General features: G+C 46.5%; 1 long non-coding RNA gene and 1 pseudogene across 1 annotated transcript in view; one reads left to right on the forward strand and one right to left on the reverse strand.

The window, feature by feature from the left end:
• LOC146201877 (kinesin-like protein KIF11) overlaps positions 1 to 17,620 on the reverse strand; it is a 184,684-nt pseudogene that overhangs the window by 37,905 nt on the left and 129,159 nt on the right.
• Positions 11,202 to 17,620, forward strand: part of LOC146201880 (uncharacterized) — a 30,616-nt gene continuing 24,197 nt past the window's right edge. Inside the window, exon 1 of the long non-coding RNA XR_014703596.1 lies at positions 11,202 to 11,555. This is a non-coding gene — a long non-coding RNA (uncharacterized LOC146201880). The remainder of the gene's footprint in view (positions 11,556 to 17,620) is intronic.

Raw genomic sequence — 17,620 nt, forward strand, 5'->3', positions numbered from 1 at the left:
CCACATTCGAGTGTGTAAATAAATGTCGCTCCTCACAGTTTCCCCCTTTGATCTCTACTGCAATCGTAAGTTGTGCGACGACGGGACGAAGCGTGGGTTATGCAGGGCGCCTTCTAGCAATTAAAGTTTCCGACTGAACCTGATATTTTCGCTCTGGGCAATTCGAAAACCCGAATAATTCAAGCAGTTTCGCTGTCCCAACTACTTGGAATTAAAGTGGATAACTTCATCGCTCCCGTCTTTAAAATTTTTTCTCAGAGAAGATGAACAATGTGAACTCGTTTTGGTTTCCGATATTACTGTTTAAAAAAATTCCCGTCTCCTTCAGATAACATTTGGCTTTCGTAGCGACCGCGCGGCTTTCTCAAGGAACAAAAAAAGCGATGTTCAACACTGCTGAACCGAATGCTATAAGCCTGGTTTGAATGCTCATTTCATTGATTTCTTTCATGCTGTAGCAATTACGAACACAGCCGTGTGATAATTAGTTGTCTGCCGCGGTTTCTACGTCTGTAAGTAAAATTCTAAATTGGTGTAGCTAGAACACTGGTTATCAGCCGTGGTTGTGTTGGGGACACCTCATGTGAAGTGGTGGGGGACTTGTTAGGGGGACTATCTTGGTCCGGTGCCGGTACGCATGCCGCTGGAAGGGATCCAACTCCTCCCAACACTACTCACAGGACTCCCGAGACGTTTTGCATGGCAACCCCGTCCAACAGTGCAGCCCAATCTCAGGTTTCGCCGATTTTTTATCTTCGTTACTGCACTCCTCGCATGTCGTTCGCTTCGAGAAACTAACGTCGGCTTTGACCCTCCGTGAGTTTAGCCAGGTCAGAGCTATAGCGCGACCTTTTGTGTGTGTGTTTGGATTGGTTTGTGGGGTTTAACATCCCAAAGCGACTCAGCCTATTATAGACGCCGTAGTGGAGGACTCCGGAAATTTCGACCACCTGTAGTTCTTTAACGTGCACTGACATCGCACAGCACACGAGCGCCTTGCTTTTCGCCTCCATCGAAGAGCGGCCGCCGAGGCCGGGATTCGACCCCGCGTCCTTGGGCACAGTAGTCGAGCGCCGTAACTACTGCGCCACTACGGCGGGCTGTGTTTGTGTATGGATTGGTTGGTTGGTTCATAGGAAGGGAAAGGCGCAGTATGTCACACTTGCTCTGTGGACACCTGAACCGCGCCGTAAGGGAAGAGATGAAGGTGGGAGTGAAAGTGGATAGAGAGAAAGGGGAGCCGTAGTGGAGGGCTACGGAGTAATTTCGACCACCTGGGGATTTTAACGTGCGCTGACATCGCACAGCACACGACGCCACTTCGTTTCGCCTCCATCGAAACGCAGCCGCCGTTGTCGGGTTCGAACCCGGGAACTCCGGCACAGTAGTCGGGCGTCTTACCACTGCACCACCCCGGCGGGGCGTGTGTGTGGAACCGTGGACCAATATTTGAGATACACTGATCTCGAAGAAAGGGACGCCACAGTATCTGTCATGTTTTTAGAAGGGCGGACGCCTGAGGCACGGCCGCTCGATGGAAGCGCGCATCCATCGAGCGGCCGTGCCTGAGGATGGAGGGATTGAAAGAAGGAGAGGAACTCCTTCGGAGCAGCGCGCGATGTTTGAATCGCTATCTGAAACTCTCAATATTTCGTCCTGCGGACAGTTACAAATCGTCCAGATGAGCAATTTGTACTTGATGTTTGCAACGAAGCGTGGTGTTTTGCATTCGTTTTTCCCGTAAGGGAATAATTGCTACTGCCCAGGAGCGCTATTAACACGCGGTATTAACAACGTTTATCTTAAATCGCCAGTAATCTGTAATATATCTCTTTAATCGGTGTTCTTTATGTGCCCTAATCACCGCTTATATAAATTACAAATACAGTGTGCGAGCAAAACACATTTATTCACTACCGTACCAATTTAAAGCACTGTGGTATTTACCGGCAATAAAAAACAATAAACAAGGTATACGCGACTCAAGCAGTTATTCTTTGTTCGTAATTAACATATACGTATATCACGGACATTTGTTTGCGTACCACTAACCAAAGGGTGAACCAGCTGTTTAGATGAAAAAAAAAAGTCAAGTACAGTTACGGCATTACTTCAAATAAAATGTGAAAAATTAAACCTGTCACATACGTAATACGTTCATAGTGGGCACTTGAGTGCGGACGCTTTATTTACTGGTACAGAGCAAACAAACAAAAAATAAAAGCACTGATAATTGCACGTCGAATTGGCAGGCATGGTGCAGTTCTTGGCGCGCACCGAGAGAAAGCGGAAAAATGCGAAAAAGATGACGAGCACCTAATACGCAAGCAATTAATAATGCCGAAATCAAATACGGACATAATGCGTGTTTGTTCTTTGAGTGTGTGGTATGAAATATGAGTAATCGACTGGATATACTTGCAACTACTGCTTACCGGACTATATATAATCGGGCTACTTGCCGCGGGTGCTCTTTGCAATACTAACCAGACTATAATTGTTAACAAGGTTGATATTACACGTGAAATACTTCAAAGGGATTTTAATTATTTTCCCTTTGGGAACTCTTGTCGTGATTCGCTTACTTCGCAAAGAGCGAAGCCGCAAAAACACATTAAATTTCATTGCTTCAAGTGGGAGCTTTTCGGGTGCTCCAAGTAGGTAAACTATTTGAACCTTACATTTTACAGGAAGTTTGCAAAATCTGAAGTGCAAAGCAGTCGAAAAGGACCGTGCATCCGAGCCAAATTTTTGAGTAATTTGCGACCTAGCTTCGAACCTATAGCGCTATTTTTGTTCGTGGTGAGAAACCGTGCCGGCCTCACAACCTCTCTTTCGCAGAAGGATGATCTAGCGGAAGCGAATAAGCGTATACCCTATAGCCTCTGCGTCCTCTATTTTCCGTCGTTATTTCTTTTTCAAAGCTATTCATTTTTTTTTTTATTTTGTATGTGCATAAAACAGGACTAGAGTATCTTCTGGATGCAATGACTTGCATATTACCAATGGCTTGCGCACCCTAGAATGGAAACATTTTCTTGAAGAATTATGTCATCTCTACCTCCATGCGGGGTAGTCCACATTTAATTCATTCCAACTGAATGCCGACTTCTCTTGTGGCTTCAGTGACGTACTGTAGTCGGCATAGTTGGCGTGGGAAACAACGGAATATACCATTTTGGACTGTTTTGATAATGGGGTTACTGTGACCAGTTTTAGTAAGTGCTCGAACGCACGTGTTGTATGTTTAACTTCTTCATACATCCTGCCTTCACACTGCCCTCTTTTCAGAACGACTGCATTTCTGGACGTGAATTGGGTGCTTTAGGAATGCTAAAGCAAGCTGTACGGCGAGTGAAGCGTGCTGTGCGAGTCGTACGCCGGCCCTCTCCAAGCTGTTTTCTTCGGAGCCAACTCCTGTCATGTTACTTCCCCGAGGTGTTGCCGACGGCCAAAATGGAAAATAAATTAGGTGATTGCTTACAGTACTGAGCACCGTTAACAGGCATATTTGTAAAATCTTTTCGCGAAAAGCTCGAGACGACGCACAAGCGAACAAGAACGTACAGTCCGCGCGGTATCCGCTTCCTCTTGTGTGCCTTTCAGCACATGTCATAGTGAAGCGATTAGTCGGCATGGTGCTCTGCATCTCCCGGCAGCAGCAAGCCATCGCACAATCACGAGAGGCAAGGCGATTGAAGCGTTGTTTTGCCTACCACGCGAAAGTCACTAACGACGACAGCGCCACAGCATTTTCGTGACGTAGCCGGAGTGAAGGAGAGAGAGAGAGAGAGAGAAAACTTTTAATGAGCATATAGGAGCTGGGTGGTCGGTGCCCCTAGTCCAGGGCTCCGCTGGCAGCAGCTGACTTGCGGACTAGCTGGATAATCCAGGCTTGCTGGTCCAGGTTGTCGCTGGTCAGGGCCGCCTCCCACTGCTCGTGTGTCGGCTATAGACCCGTGAAGGAGGTCTATACGATTCGCGTTGTTTTAAAAATACTTCGCCTCGGTAATGAGATTTCACACTTCCACGATCTATTCCAGGGCATTCGTGGTTTCTCTGTACCGAATAACGACATCACAGATGACCCGTGAAATTAGAAAACTGCTTTGGAATATTTCGCTTCCATGTATTCCTATGGGAGCTAAGCCTATTTTTCACCCCCAGTCAGACCACACTGGCGATAGAAGCGCCACCGCATCGTGTTTACGTCACAGATCGGTATGGATACATGAATAAGGTATGGGAGACTGGACAACTACCACAGGCATGGAAAAATGCCAGTATAGTCCTCATACCCAAACCGGGGAAGCCGCCAAAACTAGAAAACCTAAGACCCATATCACTGACCTCGTGCGTGGGAAAGCTAATGGAACGCGTTATTCAGACGAGACTTACCAAATACATGGAGCAAGAGAACCTCTGGCCACACGAAATGGTGGGCTTCAGGCCGGGGCTAAGCACACAGGACGTGATGCTCAGACTTAGATACGATATCATAACACATGAATCTTCAGATACAAAGACTATTCTCGAACTTGACCTAACCAAAGCCTTCGACAATGTCAAGCATAAGGCAGTGCTCGAAGATCTCCAAGAAGTTGGGGTTGGAATCAGAACCTATAACTATATCAAAGATTTTCTCACTAACAGAGAAGTCACCATGAGCATTCAAAGCGCCAAATCACCCACAATCACCTTGGGTAGCAAGGGAACGCCACAAGGCTCTGTCTTGTCTCCCTTTCTATTTAACATTGCTATGAGGGGGCTACCAGCACAACTAAAGCAAATACCGGACTTAAAATTTAGCATGTACGCAGATGACATAAATATCTGGATAAATAAAGGTAGCGACGCAGAAATAGAGAACAAACTCCAGGCTGCCGCAAATAAGGTGATTGAGTACGCTGCGGAACGCGGTCTATCCTGCTCGCCGCAAAAGTCAGAACTATTCATCTACAACCGCAAATATAATAAAAATAAAGCAGACATAAAGATAAATGTTGAAAAATACCCAGTTCCACAAGTAGAAGAAATTAGAATCTTAGGAATGAGCCTCCAAGCAAGAGGGCAGAACACAAACACCATCAAAAAATTGGAGAACTACGCAGCCCAAGTTTCGGGCATATTCAAAAGAGTAGCGCTTAGAGGACACGGTCTCAAGGAACGTAGTCTACTCAAAATGACGCAGGCTTACATCATCAGTCGCATATGTTATGCCACACCTTTCCTCAATCTCAAAAAGACAGAACGTGAAAAAATCGACGTCATAATTCGAAAATGCGTCAAACGCGCACTAGGCCTCCCTGTGTCTACATCAACAGAGAAGCTGGAGAAAATGGGGATTCATAATACATGGCAAGAGATCACTAAAGCTATCAGAATCTCTCAACTGGAAAGACTAAGTCAGACGGAGACAGGCAGAGCCATCCTACGCTGGGTCGGACTCCAATCAGACAGAGGCCCACAAACGAAAACATCTATCCCACCCAACATAAGGGAACACATACTGATACCACCTTTACCTCGAAACATGCACTCAGACTACAACAAAGAACGCAGAGAACACAGAGCCAAAGCCATCGCTAAAAGAATGAAACGCAACGCAGTCGATGAAGTTGCTTATGTGGACGCATCATGCGGACGACACGGAGCAGCTGTCTCGGCAGTAGTAAATGGAGAAGTTGCACCTAAAATTGCGGCCTCAACACGCACCCGTGACATTAGTACAGCTGAAGAGGTCGCAATAGCGCTCGCATGCACTGGTACACAGGCCAAAACTATAATCAGCGACAGCAAAACGGCTGTCTGGAATTTTGCAAAAGGACGGATCTCAGAGGAGGTCAAAAAGATTCTTCTCACAAATCCCATTACTAGAACCATATCCATCATATGGATACCAGCACACGAGTCTGTCCCTGGCAACGAAGCTGCGCACCTGCTGGCCCGAGATCTCTACCACCGGGCAGCGGTAGAACAGCCCGAATGCAAGGGAATTAAAGATTGCGCTATCACATACAATGAGATCACAGAATCTTACAAATTAGATCGAAAAGTATACCCTCCCCCAGATCGGTCTCTCACTAACAATGAAGCACGCATCTGGAGGCGATTACAAGCCGATAACTACATCTGCCCTGTAGATTCTAAATGTAAAAATTGCGGACAAAAAGGCACGCTAGATTATATAATATGGCAATGCGCCGATTCCCCAGGCGCCGGCATTAACATTGATAGTAGAGAAGCCTGGGAGGTTTGGCTGCGGAGCGGAGATCCCAGCACGCGACCCGCCTGGCGGCTGAGGCCGTGAAGACTGCTTGTAACCTCACCTGACCTCAGCCTGCCGAGCCCTCTGACCCGCTCCCCGGCCTGCGTGCCGGGGGCGGGAGATGAGGGGTTCATTTTCGGTGGAAATAAAGTTTTCATTCATTCATTCATTCTAAACCAACACCGATCTGTGACGTAAGCACGATGCGGTGGCGCTTCTATCGCCAGCGTGGTCCGACTGGGGATGAAAAATAGGCTTAGCACCCATAGGAATACAGGGAAGCGAAATATTCCAAAGCAATTTTCTAATTTCATGGGTAATCTGTCAGGTCGTTATTTGGTACAGAGCAACCATGAACGCCCTGGAATAGATCGTGGAAGTGTGAAATCTCATTACCGAGGCGAAGTATTTTTAAAACACTGCGAAACGTATCGGGGTGCGAGTCGAGGGGGCGACCCATAGAAATACATGTAAACACAACATACCGCAACATTTTGCTCGATTCAGCAGCATTGAACCCTTCTCATTTTTTGGTGAACGTCTTGTACGATGACTCGACGTCATGTTGCATTACACACTACATTCTCTTGCAAGTAATGCAAGTCTGACGATTTGCGGGACCGCTCACAACACGATAAACTGACCGCCTAGCAGACGCTCCGGAGCTGGAGGCAGCCGCAGTGGGAATCGCCAGCTACGCTGTCGTCTGCTGCAATGCACTAATCTCGTTCGGTTCATATTGTCGTATGCCGTTTGACAACTGCTTTTTGAATATAATTCTGTCCAGCATGTATCACTGGAGCGACAGTATTATTTAGCTTATTTATCCTATGCGGAAGCATATCCCCCTTCATGGATCACTGCCTTGTCGTGGCGGAGGGGCTTGCGAAACTCGATGAAGTCGTGAGCTCTGCTGTGTAGGGCCACCCAAGATAGACAGGTCACGGCAGAGAGTTCTGAGAAAATGTGATTCACTGGAGAAGGTAATGGCAACCCACTCCAGTATTTCCTGCCAAGAAAACCCTACAGCCAGTCACAATACCATTAATGATATGGCGCCGGAAGATGAGCCCCCCAGGTTGGAAGGCCTCCCACATGTTACTGGGGATGAACAAAGGGCGATTCCTAGTAGCTCCAGGACGAATGAAGCGGCTGGGCTAAAGCCAAAAGGACGCTCAGTTGTGGATGTGTCGGGCAGCGACCGGAAAGTCCGATGTTGCAAGGAGAAATATCACATAGCAACATGGAATGCAAGATCTATGACGCAAGGTAAACTGGATGTCGTCAAGCGGGAAATGGAAAGATTGAACATTGATATCTTGGGTATCAGCGAGCTCAAGTGGACCGGAATGGGAGAATTTAACTCCGGCGACCATTATGTCTTTTATTGTGGGCACGAATCCAAGAGAAGGAATGGGGTCGCTCTCATAGTAAACAGAAGAATGGGCAAAGCAGTGCTAGGGTACAACCCCAAAAACGACCAAATGATTTCACTTCGGATCCAAGGTCACCCTTTCAACATAACAGTTATCCAAGTCTATGCACCGACCACTACTGCTGAAGAAGCTGACGTTGAGAGATTTTATGCGAACCTAAAATGCCTTTTCGACCGCATCTCATCATCAGACGTCGTTTTTCTCATAGGAGACTGGAATGCTAAGGTCGGGAGTGAAGAAATATCCGGAATTATAGGAAAGTTCGGTCTTGGCGAGCAAAATGAAGCTGGGCAGAGGCTAGTAGAGTTTTGTCAAGAAAACTACCTGACCATAGCGAATACTCATTTTCAACAGCACAAGAGGCGCCTGTACACATGGACTTCACCGGACGGTCTGTACAGGAATCAGATCGATTATATTCTTTGCCGGCAGAGATGGAGAAGCGCTATACAAGCAGTAAAAACAAGGCCTGGAGCCGATTGTGGCACCGATCATCAGCTTCTTGTTGCCAAAATTAAGCTTTGATTGAGGAAAACGCAGAAAACTAGAAGGCCTTTCAGGTATGATCTGGATCAAATTCCATTAGAATATGCTGTGGAAGTGAGGAATCGATTTCAAGAATTAGATCTGGAGACAGAGAGCCCGAAGAGATGTGGACTGATGTTCGTGATATAATACAAGAAGTTGCTACTAAGGTAGTTCCAAAGCAAAAGAAATGCTAGAAAGCAAACTGGTTATCTGAAGAGGCTTTGCAAATAGCTGAGGAAGGGAGGATGGCAAAAATTATGAGGGAAAGAGAAAGATACAAGGTTCTCAATGCGGATTTTCAGAAAATAGCAAGGAGAGATAAGAATGCCTTCCTGAACATACAGTGCCAAGCAATCGAGGACAACAGTCAATTAAGGAACACAAGAGCTCTGTATAAGACAATCAAAGATATCAAAGGAAGCTTCTGTGCTAAGCTTGGCGTGATAAAGGACAAACGAGGCAAGGACCTCACTGAAGCCTCAGAGATAAAGAAGAGGAGGCAGGAATACACAGAAGAACTGTACAAGAAGGATCCGATTGTGCAAACCCAACATAAGACGGTTGTAATTACTGATCTCGAGCCGGGCATCCTTAAGAGTGAAGTTGAATGGGCGTTAGCCAGCCTTGCTAAGAGCGAAGCTAGCGGAATTGATGGCATTCCAGCTGAGTTGTTTCAAAACCTCAACCATGACGCTGTTAACATTCTGCATACATTATGTCAGAAGATTTGGACAACCCTGCAGTGGCCACAGGATTGGAGGAGGTCAGTTTACATCCCCATTCCAAAGAAAGGCAGTGCCAAAGATTGTTCCAACTACCGCACGATCGCGCTTATTTCGCATGCTAGCAAGGTGATGTTGAAAATCCTCCAAGGAAGGCTGCAGCAGTATATGGATTTTGAGCTTCCGGACGTGCAAGCTGGGTTTCGCAAGGGCAGAGGAACTAGAGACCAAGTTGCCAACCTTCGCTGGATCATGGAAAAAGCAAGAGAGTTCCAGAAACCCATCTACTTCTGCTTTATTGATTATGCAAAAGCGTTTGACTGCATAGATAACAGCAGATTGTGGCAAGCTCTTCAAGAGATGGGAGTTCCAATTCACCTCATCTGTCTCCTCAGGAACCTGTATGAAGGACAAGAGGCCACAGTCAGAACTGGGCATGGTCTTACTGATTGGCTTCCGATTGAGAAAGGAGTCAGGTAAGGCCCTGCCCTTACCTGACTATCGCCCTGCCTATTTAACCTATGTGCAGAGTGCATCATGAGGAAGGCCGGTCTGGACGAGTCTTCAGCTGGAGTGAAGATTGCTGGAAAACGTATCAACAACCTTAGATATGTGGATGATACCACTTTAATGGCAGAAAGTGAAGTGGAACTCAAGAGACTTCTGATGCGCGTACAAGAAGAGAGTGAGAAGTTTGGGCTTAAACTGAACATTAAAAAGACAAAGATCATGGCGTCTTGTCCTGTCAATTGTCCTGGAGCATCAATGGACAAGAAGTGGAAGCTGTGACAGATTTTCTCTTCTTGGTCTCCAAGATTACCTCGGAAAGAGACTGGAGCCATGAAATTAGGAGACGCCTGCTTCTGGGAAAGAGAGCAATAGTTAGCCTTGACCGCCTAGTAAAGAGCACAGACATTAGTCTATACCAACCAAGATCCGTATAACTCGTGCTATGGTCTTTCCAGTTGTGATGTATGGATGCGAGAGTTGGACTGTGAAAAAGCTGACCGTCGAAGAATTGGCGCGTTCGAATTGTGGTGCTGGCGAAGACTCTTGAGAGTTCCTTTGACTGCCAGAAGATCAAATCAGTCAATATTGTCGACCATAAACCCTGACTGCTCATTGGAGCGTCAAATTTTAAAGTTAAAGCTCAGCTACATTTGGTCATCTGATGAGAAGAGAGGAGTCGCTGGAGAAAGATTCGATGTTGGGAAATGTTGAGGGTCGCCGGAGAAGGGGTAGGCCTCGAACGCGATGGTAAATGGCATCCTCGAGGCACTGCAGATGAAGTTAAGTGATGTTAGGAAGATAGTGAGAGACCGGAAAGCGTGGCGTACATGGTCCATAGGGTCACGAAGAGTCGGACACGACTGAACGACTGAACTGAACTGGCAGTATATCAGACTGTAAGCAAAACTGCGTGATTCGCAGCACCCAGCTTGCCTTGTCTGGATTCATAACACATGTTATTTGGGGAGTTTTAAAAGTAGACTGGCCTCCATAATGACGCACCATACTTTATCACACACTTCTTCAAAGCGCTGGTCAACGTTTAACGACCGGCCACCACTTCTAATGCTCTGCGAAATGAGAAAAATGTTCCAGTAAGTTGTGTTTACATGTATTATTTCTACGGGTCGCCCGCCCAACTCGCACCCCAACATGTTTCGCAGTGTTTTAAAAATAGTGCGCCTAGGTAATGAGATTTCATATTTTGATGATCTGTTCTAGGATGTTCATAGTTGATTTGTACCGAATAACGACATCACAGGTGCCCCGTGAAATGAGAAAACTGCTTAAAAATATTTCGGTTACAGGTATTCCCATGGGCGCTAACCCTATTTTTCACCCCCAGTCGACTGCGACGCCGTGAGCGCCCCCTTTGTTTGTAAACACGGTGTTGGTCTATACTATACTGGTCTATACTGGTTGGTCTATACTGGTTGGAGGCACTGGCGTAACTCGCATGATTGCATGCGAGTTTTCAAATGCTGTGCTAAACAAGCGGCAGGTCGGTATTCTACGTTGTCCACGAGTGGCAATTCACTGGCCATCGCTACGATTTATACAGCCGCCAATACGGCAAAATACCAAAACATAGCTCTATAAATAACGTTAAAAGTGAAAATACGCGTAAGAGCTTTTTTATTAACGAAACAGAAACAGAAACTGATTTTCATCGCCAGGGAGCAGCTGGTCTCATCAACATGGCCATCACATGGTTTTTTTTTTTCGGTTGTTACCGGGTTAACCGTCGTGAAATGTGTTGCGTTTTGCGTGCGTATTTGTTGCAGAAGTGTGTACGCGCGTGTTAAGAATCTCTTTCTCTGTGTGTTAAATGCCGTCTACAGGCATTCACGTGTTTAACGCAAACGGGTAGTTACCATGTCGGCAAGTCTGCGGTGTCGGCGTTTCTTTGTGCTTTGCTCAGGCGCGAGGGTTGGTGCACCGTGTCACGTTTGATAGGTTCGAAGAAAGAAGGCATCAACGATTCTTTTGTGCTTGATCATGTGGTGTAAAGTGCCAACTAAGAACTCGCACTGTTTTGTCCGGCGCTGTTTATGCGAAAGGTTGACAGCGTTCTGCATGACTTACTTCAAGGTACGCATATTCTTATGCACATTGCGAAGCTGCAGTGCGGGGAACTGTGGCCCACCACATTGCTGCATTGTCCGTCTTTTGTGCTCGAACGCTCCGGAACGTCCCGGAATGGAAATGTGGAACGTATTGGTTTTCAGCTAGCTTCCAAAAAAATCGCACATATGGGCGCAGGTATGGAGAGTTGCTCCGCAGACTTACTCAAACTTTCCTTAACAAAAATAGCGTGTGCGCTACGCTTTTCTTGCCTTTAGTGCGCGCAGGGTGTTCACGAAACGAATGTATTTTCTTGGGACTTTGATGCGAAGTGCTCATTCCTCAAGGTCTCGGCCTCGTTCGCGTTTCTGTCGTGCTAGTTCACGTCATGGGGCAGAGTAAAGGAAACGCACTAACTTTGTACATAAAATGTATGTGTTACGAGCATGTTCGGATTCTGCCGAGAAGCGTTCTGGCCCGGCGGACGCCGTCAACGGCTAAACGTAGCCAAACTTCGAACAAGAAAGGCGCGGGTAGCACACACTGCGTTTGACTGCGCACACGCAAAACATGCACGCTCGTGCCGCGCCGCGCCATCTTTTTATTATCACCGGTCTATGGCTCTGCCTCATGGTGGCGCCACGTGAAATGGCTGTAAAGATGAAACAAGAATTACAACAGTCCTTCCATTTCAGATTGGTCATAGAAAATAGTGCTGCGCAGGCTTGCGGCTTCTAGTGCTTCTTCTCAGCTCAGGCTGCAGCACACTGACTTTGAAAAGTTGACAGTCTCTTCTGTGCCACTAGTCTCACTCACGGCTGGCTCAGTCTGCAGAAAGTCAAATCGGTATCACGCTCAGCTGGTGGATGCCTGTATTGTCTTGTATCACAGGAGGTGCAGTGATTGGCTCAGAGACTTCTTGGGATTGAAAGCAAAGGTGGTCTCCGTGCCCATGCCAGACAGTGCTGTCACTGAGAGAATCTGTAGCTGCTGACTGACCTGTGGTGCTTGTGGCATGTGCAAGTACCCACGGTGGCCCCTGCCGAAAGTTCTTTGCGAATACGTAGTCTCCCACATTCGGCAATGGAGAATAACAGCACCCTTTATCAGCCTGTAGCTTTTGCCTAAGCTGTTTCAGCAGCTTTGAAGTATGCAGATTTAGGCGATGATCCAAAGGTGTCTTGATCATCCTTCCCATGAGCATCTCACATGGTACTCTGCCTGTTATTTCATGTGGTGTGATTCTGTAATGAAGTAAGAGCCGTGAAATCTGGGTTTGAAACTATCCAGATCCACTCTTCTTGATCTTTTTCTTGACAGTCGGTACGACACACACTGTCACACCATTCGAAGCTGGATGGTAGGGAGGCATATGTATCACATATTCCATTACGTGTAAAGAATTCCAGATACTGCTCACTTGCAAATGCAAGTCCATTATCAGGCACGATGAGATCTGGCAGTCCATGCTGTGCAAATGCTGTTCGGAATGAAATGGTAACAGCATCCACTGATGTTGACGTCACTGGGAAAACTTCAACACATTTTGAATAGGTGTCCACAATGACCAGGATGTATGACTCATGAAAGGAGCCCCCAAAGTCAATGTGAAGCCTTGATCAGGGCCTCTGTGGGAATGCACCGAGGTGCATGCAGTTAAACGGCATGAGGGCAAGGTGTCGGGCTAGTTGGTATTGCATATCTAAATAACAGCGCTGGGAACGAGACAAAACACGAAGAGCAAAGAAGAAACACAGACACAGGTGCCTGTGTTTCTTCTTCGTTCTTCGTGCTTCGTTTCGTTCTCAGCGCCGTCATTTAGATAAGCTTGCCACGTTGCACAGCTCTTTACGCTCTTATCAATGTCATCGTCAATTATCGGCCGCCAGATGTGGCTTCTGTCTATTTTCTTGCTTTTCTCGATGCCAGGGTGCCCAGCATGAAGTAATACTAAAACTTTGGCTTGCAAATATTTTGGGATAACAATTGTAGAACCCCACAGTAAGCAACCTTTATGGAGGCTGAGTTCACTGTTCCTTGCTGTGAATGGATTTCCCTCTGGTCTTGCTGGAAGTTCTTCCCCTCGCATGACAGCAAGAACTTCATGACTCAGGAGTGGATAGTTTTTTGTAGCCTGTGCTACAACAGCAGGTGACAAGTCGTAGGTATGCTTGTTCAAGCATGAACATTTCAGCAGGTGTAGGCAGATCCACGTTGTTTGCTGGCAATGGCAACCTACTGAGGGCATCTACATGACTCATGTCCAGACCAGGCTTGTACACAAGCTTGTACTTGTATACAGAAAGTTTCAATTTCCACCTGACTAGTCATGGGGATACTTGCACTGGAAGGGGCTTGTCATCACTCAGTTATCCTAGTAGTAGCTTATGATCCGTGTAAGCAGTGAAAGGAATGGCCCACAAGTACTGATAGAATTTTTCAATTCCAAATAGAGATGCTAGTGCCTTTTTTTCAGTTGCTGTAGTTTTGCTCTGCTCGAAACAAACATCTGTAGCCAGAAGCAATGGGAAGTTCTCGGCCATCAGATTCTCTGTGTGCCACAACTCCACAAATCCCATATGGAGAGGCATCGCAGCTGACACGCAGCGGCTCCTCAGGGTTGAAATGCACTAGGACAGGGGCAGACATTAATAATTCCTTCACTGCATGAAATGCTTTTTTTTTGTTCTTTTCCCCATGCCCATTTCTTCTCGTTCGTGAGAAACAAATGCAGAGGATGGAAGCATCCAGATAGGTTTGGTGGAAATCGCATGTAGAAGTTCACAAGTCCCAAAAAACTTTAAAATTCCTCGACGTCTCTGGGTGCAGGTGCATTACGGATGACAGATACCTTGCTCGAACTTGGCGACAGCCCTTGTTTGCTTATTATGTGTCCGAGGTATTCAACTTGTTCGAAGAAAAAATGGCACTTGTCGAACTTCAACTTCGGCCCAAAATCACGGAGTCACGATAGGACAGCACTGAGGTTGCGAAGGTGTTCTGAATCATTCGAACCAGTGGCAGGGATGTCAAAGAAATATATTGCAACATGTGCAGTCCTCTGAAAAGGTTCATCTCCATTTGGAACAAGGCTGGTGCCGATGACACACCAAAAGGGAGACATGTACTGCAACAGTCCCATGTTTGTAGAGATTGTAACATACTTTCTAGAATTTTCACCAAACACTATTTGCTGGTAGGCATACCTCAAATCCAACTTGGGGAACTTTTCACCTCCTGAAAGCACGGCCCACAGGTCCTAAATTCTCGGAATCGGGTACTTTTCCAACACAGCAACTGGGTTAATGGTAACTTTGAAATCTGCAACTCGGGGCCCGTCCATTCTTCTTAGCCACTGGAACGATTGGTGCAGCTCAAGCCAAAGAAGCAACTGGCTCCACGATGCCTTCCCTCTGCAGGCACTGAAGCACTTGAGACTGATGAAAGCAATGTCAGTACCCTTGTCTGGAATCCAGTTTCGGCCTAGAAGTGTAGGTGAACATTCTCCAGTCAGGAACAAAGGTAGTGCTGCTTTTCCATCACGGAACTTCATTGTGACATGTGCTTTACATTTAACTGGTTTCAGCTCACCAGAGTAGCTTCGCAGAAGTACGTCAGACTGCATGACAGGTACTGACATATATATTATGGTGAGGCTATCCAAAAATAATTTCGAATAACATGCCTCTGCCCTCGCCACTATGTACAACGGGCTTAGCAGTAGCAGCTCCCGAAGACGTTTTACTTCCATGATGGAAACGCTCGCACTGGTGTCCAGCTCCATATGGAGTAGCTTACCGCAAACGCTGACGATTATAGTGAAGGGTGGCGAAGGCGCGACGCTGTTGACTAGCCACATGTCAAACGCATCGGCAGAAACGCTGCGGTCAACAGTGTTGACTTGATGCTTTACATGTGAACTTTTGCTAACCAGAGGCGCGGATGCATGCGACTGTAAATTTTCCCTTCTGCAATGAAACATGCTTTTTCATTGAGTTGCACACACGAGCGATGTGTCCCTGCTACCCGCAGTAATTGCATATACTGCTGATTTGCTTGCACACGAACGAGAGGTGTGCGTCCCCGCAGCGGTAGCATGTAGCACGTCCATTTGATGCCTCAACTTAATAAGTGGAAGGTACATTTTTGCTTGAGCTCGCTATCTTGCCAGTATTTTCGCGGCTTCCATTGCAAGCGCAGTTTTTACGGCGTCTTCGAACGTAAGATCTGCTTTCTCAAGCAGCCTCCTCTGCACGGCTGTGTTGTTGATGCCGCACGCAGTGATGTCGCATGGTGTTGTGCCACGAAATCTCTCTCCATTACTGTGATCAACAAACTATCTACCCTCCATCTCATAAATCTCTGACCAAGCTACAACAGGTGACATGGCGCCAGCTTCAGTCCCGTACATTCCTATCTCCTGCTTTCTTAGCTTTGATCCATCCAGGACTGTTCTCGCCACAGTGCACCCTGTGTGGAGCACCTAAAGGTGACTTTGAACATATTATGATCAAATGCTTGGAATTCCACCCTCGAACCACTTGGCTACTCTCCGACCTCGAGTGATGAGAGGCTGTGGTGTCCAGCTCTGACCCGGCTGTTCAGAAGCGGCTGACGGCCTGGGCTTTGGGAGTCGCTGAGAAGCACTAGCTTCCGGCCACAACACGTAGCCAAGAGCCGACCCGTCATTAGGATGTAATCATTAAGGCTCCCAACACTGTTCCTAAGCATGAGTCGTGCATACTCAGCATATTTACTTGTAAGGCCGACATCCACTAAGCATAACAAGTGATCATGATACTTGTTAGGCAATAACACCAACGCTATATGACATTTTCTGTCAGGCAGTTTCAAGAAATTGCGCATGGCTCGAAAAACTGCATGACTGCTCCGCTAGCGTCAATGGTAATAGAAAAATTACGATGCTAGTCTACGCTGCAATTAAACAAAATTTAAGAAGAAAGGCTCCAGCATTTATTTACACATTTCGCAACAGCAATTGTGCTTCAAGAGTACCATGTAGAAGTGGTGTGATGAATAGCTGCCACAAGTAGGGAAAAAAGTTCACGGTGACTGCTGTCACTGATAGCACTTCAGAAGCCAGCTTGATTTACAGATGATTGGAACAACTGCATCACAGTATGCCATTGAGATCTGTAAAGAGAACAATTTTGGTATCAGCTGTTACTTTCAATGATTCAGTGCGTCGTACAAACATTTTTTTTTTAAGTAGAAAAACAAGGAAAGACAAATATACACGTTGCATCTTTCTGTTTCGATCACTCCAAAATAATTGTCACCATAGGCAAAGCTCGTGATTTTATTTTTTCACAGAATTGCGTAGTTAGCGAAACAAAAAATACTGCGCTGGAGCACATGTAACATACCACACAGACAAGCTAACCAGGGAGGAAGTTCGCATTGCAGTCCAGAAAATACATGTGCACATTTAATATTGTTATTACCTTACTGACGCGTAATAAACACACTTCTGGTGCTGTCATTATTTCTCACAGGCCTTAATGCGGTTGAGTGCGAGAAGGGAAACTAACATAGGCTTTGCAAGATTTGGTTTAACTCACTTTAAAGTAGTCATCTTTACAATAGGTAAATCTTGTGTTTCTATTTTATTACAAATTTTCGTAATTAGCGTATACTGCAAAAAAGAAAAGGCTTCGCAGGAGCACACTAAAACACTACGCAGACGAGCTAGGCAGGGAAGCAATTAGCATTGCAGTCCAGAAAGCACAGGTGTGCATCTAACATTACTATTGCAGTATTGACGCTTAATAAACACATTGGTGCTGTCACTATTTTTTACAAGCCTCAAAGCAGCTGTATACTATGCAGCGATCGCTGGAAGGACAAAGCAAAGCTTGCACTTACCAGCTGGTGCAATGCTGTATTCCTGCAGCACCCGAAGGCAGAGAAAAGTAGAAGCATGACCTTGCACACAGCAGAACAGTCCATGAAACAGCGAGACAGCAGCAGCGCGTGGCTATCCGGACCGCTTTGCAACACGGCGCACCCGGCACTCACCTGGTGAAGGTGACCCTACGTCGCTGTCGCCATCTCTCGGCAGCCAGAGGCGT

This window comes from Amblyomma maculatum, chromosome 1, assembly GCF_055883805.1.
Source record: "Amblyomma maculatum isolate TAMU_Amacu chromosome 1, ASM5588380v1, whole genome shotgun sequence".
In the NCBI taxonomy this organism is placed as follows: Eukaryota; Metazoa; Arthropoda; class Arachnida; order Ixodida; family Ixodidae; genus Amblyomma; species Amblyomma maculatum.